Raw genomic sequence first — 6,879 nt, forward strand, 5'->3', positions numbered from 1 at the left:
ATAACCATCAAAATTGGATAGAAAAGGAAGGCCAAGCTAGCAGCCAGTATTAACGTACCAAACTAGGCCCAACTTCACAAGTGGTGGGGCCACTGAAATAACCATTCAAAAGGAATCAACGTTATGGCGCTGGTGGGCCCCTGTCATACATGGACAAATTTCGGCGCTTTGATCGGAATGACGTTAGTTGAGATGATATTTGTCACGTTGACGTTTCCTCTTGATGCACCTCTGACCATAGTTATTAAATTTGATTCGACAATTATTTCGATTAATTTGTTTCATTAATTCAATGATTTATATCTGTCAAAAAAGTGGAAATAATAAAATTCGAGTTTGGAATTGAAAATTATTTGTTTTCAAAAATAAAAAAAAAATGACAGAAAAATCGGATTTTATTTTTAATATTTACAATACTTGTTTTATATTATCTATCAATTATCATATGTAAATAATATACAAATGATATAAAATTTTAAATTTTAAATTTTAAGTTTTAAATTTTAAATTTTAAAGATAAAAATATTATATTTAACTCTCTTTTTCTTTTCTAAATTCATTTCCTATTACTCAAATAATTGAATAAGAGAAAGAGAGAAAGAGAGACTGAGAAGGGAGGCTGAGCACAAATTCAGCTAGACCTACGTCACCCACCATGCATGTTCACCTTAAAGACTAGAGAAAAAGTAACGACTATAAGACTTAGTCAAACCAAAATGGGGTGAGAGATTTTATTATTATTATTAATTTTTTTTTTTTTTAAGTATGAGAGATTACCACAGGAAATATAAGCTTTGTCGTTTTCTGTTAAAAAAATAAGAAAAGTAACATTAGGATAATAAAATGTATAATAATGACACTATTTTATGAAGGCTTATTGACTTATTCAAGATAAAGTTCTTTTTTTTTTTACATAGGATAAAAGTCGATTATAATTTGGATAAAATTTGGTTTGGTCGAATTATTCGTAAACTTTTAAAAAGTCTATAAAATTTGAGAATTTTTCCTAATTTTTATTTGATTTGGATTCGGATCGAATTATTCGTAAAATTCGGTAAAATTCTGTTCAACCAAATTTTTCATGAATAATTTGGAGAACTTAATAACTAGGCCTGAGACGACGCAGAGAATCTATTAAAGACTAAGTTGCGTTTGGAAACATTTTTGTTCCTGAATTTTCTAATTCTACGTTAAAAATTTATTTTTATCTAAAAAATGGTGTTTGGTAAATTTGTTTTAGAGGCTTCACCAAGACAAAGATGAGGGAGAGACAAGGAATCGAACGTGATTTTTTCTTTACGAAAATGGTTTCTTAATCGGATTTCACCAAGACAGGGCTGAGGGAGACTAGTGATCAGCAGTGTTGAGAGAAAGCGAGGATCAAGTGAGAGTTCTTCACGGATTCTTCACCATTCTAAGCCTTTAGAGTTTCAAGGAGACAGAGAAGGTTTTGACCTTAGAGAAATTATTGGGGACATATGAGTTTTTTTTTCATCAAATAGAACGTTTCTCAAATGTTAAACATGATTAATCGTGTTTCAACATGTTCCGTTTTTCCTTCATTTTTTATTTATTTTTTTTTCAATTGTTTCATTGAAAAAAAAAAAAAAAAAAAAAAGCAAAACAAAACAAAACAAAAACAAACCAAAAAAAGGAACAAGAACAAAAAACGAACCATAGACAAACGAATCGTAGGCATCAAACGGAAAATTCTATTTTACTGTTCTTGCAAACGAGAAAACGCCAAAAACCAAATTTTAATATATACCAAACGCCCTAAAAAGTAGACAGGAGTAGAAACTTTCTCTGGTCCTCTTTCCTTCGGCTCTTTCTTTAGGTTCATCTCTTCTTGAGCCTTGGGTCATATGGATGCGGGAAAATGGCCCAACCCACTACCTATGGGCTTGACCAAACTAAGCTAATGTTATCAAAAGGTGAAAGACCAATGAAAAATGAAAGAGATGAACTTATATATCCATTGGTCTAATGGATGTCAAAACCAAAGTGAAACCATTAACGGAACTAATACATCGAAATCATCAAAACCCCTTTAATAAATGGTTGGGTTATGATTTCAAAATTGAGACCAATAATTAATTAAACGATTTAAAAGCTATATATATATAGTAAGTTAAATCATTCATGATTAAAATAGATAAAACTCACTAAAAAATTAAAAGACATTCAAACATTTTCAATAATATATATATATATATATATATGAAGAACTATGACCTTTCAATTATTACAAGAAAACATATAACAATAAATAATTCGACTCAATGTTAAATTTAGATCTATTTCAGTAAAAAAAAAAAAAAATTGTAAGAGAAAGAAGCCATTTAAAGGAAAATTTTAAAAATCTAAGATTTTTTAACACCATTAGTCTAATCCTGAGTTATGGTAAAGAATGATTGTATTAAAAACAATTTGGGGGTTGCACCAATTCAAGACAAGCTTCGTGAGAGCCAATTAAGGTGGTATGGTTATGTTCAACAAAGACCTATCAATGCCTTGGTAAAAGAAAGTAACCAGATTCATTTGGAGGGAGCCAAAAAATGTAAGGGCCAGCCTAAGATGACAATTGACGTAGTGGTACAAAAAATATGCATATGATAGGACTCGATTCTTGTATGATTTTAGATAGAGTTTTATGGAGGACAAGGACCCATGTTATCGACCCTTATCAGTGATGTTCTCATGATGCGTCTTTCATTACTACTTTTCCTTATTCTCTTATCTCTATTTTTCTTCATTTTAACCTCTCAGGATATTAGAGCAAAAACATTGTTGTATACCATCATCAATTTGAGTTATTAGGGAAAAATAGATATTTATGTTTATACTGACAACAATAGAGTTTTTTATACCGTTGTGAAGATTGTTCCTCACCTTGTTGTGTATGGAACACCTTATCCTGATAGATATTGACACAAGTCTTTCAATTGGCCGAATAAAAGCTTAGAGCTTGGTGCATTTTTGTTTGATCTCCTTGTTGTAATGCATAGCTTCTGGAGGTGATGACAGCTAATGATGATAAAACAGAGAGGTCAAAGTCCATATCTGTGCTTTCGTAACTAGAGATCTCTAATTCATTTTAACTTTCAATGGAGAAATTAATCAAATTCATACCAGGAAGGCAGAAAGCAGTGGAATTAAGATTCTTTGGTCAAGTCTTAATGGCATATGTAGGCTGTGTTTCGCATTCTAGGCTGATAATGCATTCTAAAAAGTTATACAAAATGCAGCCATAAACCTTCACATATGATTTTAAAAGTCTGGTCTAACTATTTATTTAAGGGAAAATTACGTGATTACCCACTTTTAGGTTTCCCTTTACAAAATTACCCACAAAAAGTTTGGTTAATAAAAATATCCAAAATTATGTTTGAGTTTACAAAATTATCCACCCAAAGTTTCAATTAACAAAAATACCCAAAATCAGATTTAGGTTTACGAAACTACCCAAAATAGTGATTCTTCATCTTCCACATATAATCATGTATTTTTTTATTACTATAACTTTACCATAACTCAATTTTGGGTATTTTTCTTAACTTAAACTTTAAGTGGGTAATTTTGTAAAGGGAAGCCTAATTTTGGGTATGTTTGTTAACTGAAACTTTTGGTGGGTAATTTTGTAAAGGGAAACCCAGAGTGGGTAATCATGTAATTTTCCCTTTATTTTTTTAATGCATATTTTTCGTTTTATCTTTTCAACCTCACATTAACATACCCCACACCTTGAAGATCTCAACTCCAAGCCCGCACCAGTAGGCCTGACCAAGCCCAGCACGTTTATGGCTCGATCTAGACTGGCCTGATTAATAAACTTGTCGAGCCCGATACATTTATAAAATAGGTAGTACACGGTGCAACCACCTAGCCCGACGGGTGCCTGACCTGCCTGACACATTTATAAGCTCGATTTGAACCGACTCCTTTAAGCCCGACCTAGCCTGACCCCCTTTAATACTAGTATTTTTTTTAAAAAAAATTAATACTATTTGTATTTAGTCTAAAGGTATGTGATAAATACAATTGAGATGGTGGTAATTGTTATATGAACATTCATATTTTTTATGCATAGTTTAATTCACTTAAACTTACTAAACTAGGGTTATGTAGATATTTTAATTGATTTGAGTTTCGTGGGTTAAAGATCGAGTACCTTAGTAATTTTGTTACTTTGCCCATCTTTGGCTTAATCCATTTTAACTATGGGAACTTTTTCTTTGTTATGCCCATCTTTGCCTCATTTTATTGGTATTCCTCTTCAAGCACATTTAAAGAGACCAATTTTAAAGAGGACCTGGTTAAAACTCATTTAAAGTTAAATAGGCCTATAGCCCGGTTAAGGCCTGATTGAGACCATTTTATGGTAGCCCGATTAAAGCTCGAGAATAACCGGCCCAATTATTAACCATACCATGCTTGCGCTAGCTGAGCTCGTTTAACTAAACGGGCGTTCACGGTGCAACCCTAAAAATTGGCCGAGCCCGACTAGGCCCGACTGCTTGACACCCCTATTTGCACTAGTGTGCTGCTCAATGAGAATACATACAGGCAAATCATATATTGATTAAATTTTTTTATATCATAGAAGGTGTGGTGGTAATTTAATGCATTTTTATGTCTAGAAGGAGGAATCATGTGACCAAAGAGCATTTTTTTTTTTCCATATATAATAGTAGGAAAAACACCCTAACCGCATAGTTATCAATACGCCCTTAAATAATTACCATGGGGTAGTTTAATGGGGACTGAATTTTATGGACAGTGGGCACACCTTTGTTGTAGCCTTGGAATTAAAAGTATGGGAGAAGGTTTTACACTGACAATGAGCCAATCAAGATTCTTAATCAGTCAACTGTGATGCGCAGTGAAACAAGAGCTTCACAAAATAATATGAATGGCAGCAGCCAGTGAAATGGAATCTATTTCACCTTAGGAGGGTATTTTCCACCCTGCCCCTGGGATTCCATTTCACTGGTTGGAACTTGGCTGACCAAGTATTTGGACGTTGACTAATTGAACCCCCAATGATCTTCTAGACTCTTGAAGTATATATACTTCCTCTCGAACGGGCTATATTTATTGAGTCATTCTTTTCTCTTGAGATTGAAGCTCTGCTTATATTTGCAAAAATGGCAGAGGAGGTTGTTCTCTTGAGCTTCTGGCCCAGCTACTATGGGATGAGGTTGAGTATTGCTTTGGAAGAGAAGGGCATCAACTACGAGCTCAAGGAAGAATTAGTGAATGGTGGCAACAGCCCTTTGCTGCTACAGATGAATCCAATTCACAGGAAGCTCCCTATTTTGATTCATAATGGGAGACCCATCTGTGAATCTCCTATCATACTTGAATATATGGACAAAATTTGGAGTGACAGATCTCCCTTGTTCCCCTCTGATCCTTACCAGCGTTCACAGGTCAGGTTCTAGGCTGATTATGTCGACAACAAGGTTGGTCCTCCTAGAGATGAAAATTCTCCCTCTCTCTCTCTCTCTCTGATCCATTGGATTTTGACTGTGTTAGGTTTACCCCTCTGGAAGAAGGGCATGGACGAGTAAGGGAGAAGAACAAGAAGCACTTTTGTATTTTTTTATTTTTATATCGGATTCATGTAACCGACTCTATTTAGTTGGGATAAGGTTATAACTATTGTTGCCCAATCCTCATTTGTGACCCAATTTATAATCTCATATGACTTGGACCAATCAATATAACTTATTCCAATCCAATTATATGCCTAGGCTCATGCTATTCCAATCTTAATATGGGTTTGACTTATAACGGTACAAGATACCTAAATTGAATGTTAAATAACTTGGAATGGAATATGTTGAGTTGGGGGGCTGGGGTCAGATCAATTAATCCTCATATACGTGATACCTTAATTGACTAAAAGAAGTCAACAATAACCTTTAGATCAGAGATGGGGTCAATTGGCACATATTAGTGACCTGCTCAAACGTCGTTAGCTTTACCACGCATGATCTTTATGAGTCTCAATTCAGGGTAATAGCTGACTACTCTAAGGACATCATTTTCACCAATTGATGATTTTGTAGACTTAGGTCATGTGAACCCTTTTGACATCTCAAACAGAAGAATAAGTAGGTAAAAAAATCCTCTATGGTGAGCCGACAGTGAGCATTCAACGGCTAAGGTGCATGCTGGGGTCTTCCCAGCCATTGGACCCTCATTGCCGCTCATCGTAGAGGATACGAACTCAAATAAGGAAGCAATGAGTTGGTAGAAGGTGATGTTTCAAGTCCAATCCCCATTTGCTTAATTATGATTCTATTCCTATATGATGTAGTCGAATTATTGTAAAATACTTTTCTTCTTCAAGGACATACTTGAAGTTGGTTGATTTGATCACAACCTTAATTATTGTCACGTTGAAATTTAATTGAGGCTCAAATTTAGTGAATATGTCCACATAATTTATAAGTGTTCAAAACCTAAAATCAATCTATAGGCCATGTCTATGCCCACTCTAGTGCAAAATGGGCAGTGAATTGCCCCCTTCATTGGGTATGAAAGTATTCATTTCCTGAGGCTCTTAAGATTATATATATTTTATCCTTATAGAGGAAAGGGATAGGTAGCCAATTAGAGCTCTCCATTGTGTCACATTAAACTTTTTCCCTTTATAACTTCAAATCCTCAAACATGTTAAGCATCTCTTTTATTTGATTACTGAACATCTTCAATATTTTTAACCCTACTCGACTAATTAATTGTTTATAACGGACTCTATTTTTCTTTGACAAATAAACCAATTGTCGTTGACATTTTCCCAAAATTTTCCGTAGACCTCACCGAGATAATTAGTCATATCTGTGCAATTCCAAATGTGAAGTAAGCCTC

This window comes from Macadamia integrifolia, unplaced genomic scaffold (assembly GCF_013358625.1).
Source record: "Macadamia integrifolia cultivar HAES 741 unplaced genomic scaffold, SCU_Mint_v3 scaffold1374, whole genome shotgun sequence".
NCBI classification, from domain to species: domain Eukaryota; kingdom Viridiplantae; phylum Streptophyta; class Magnoliopsida; order Proteales; family Proteaceae; genus Macadamia; species Macadamia integrifolia.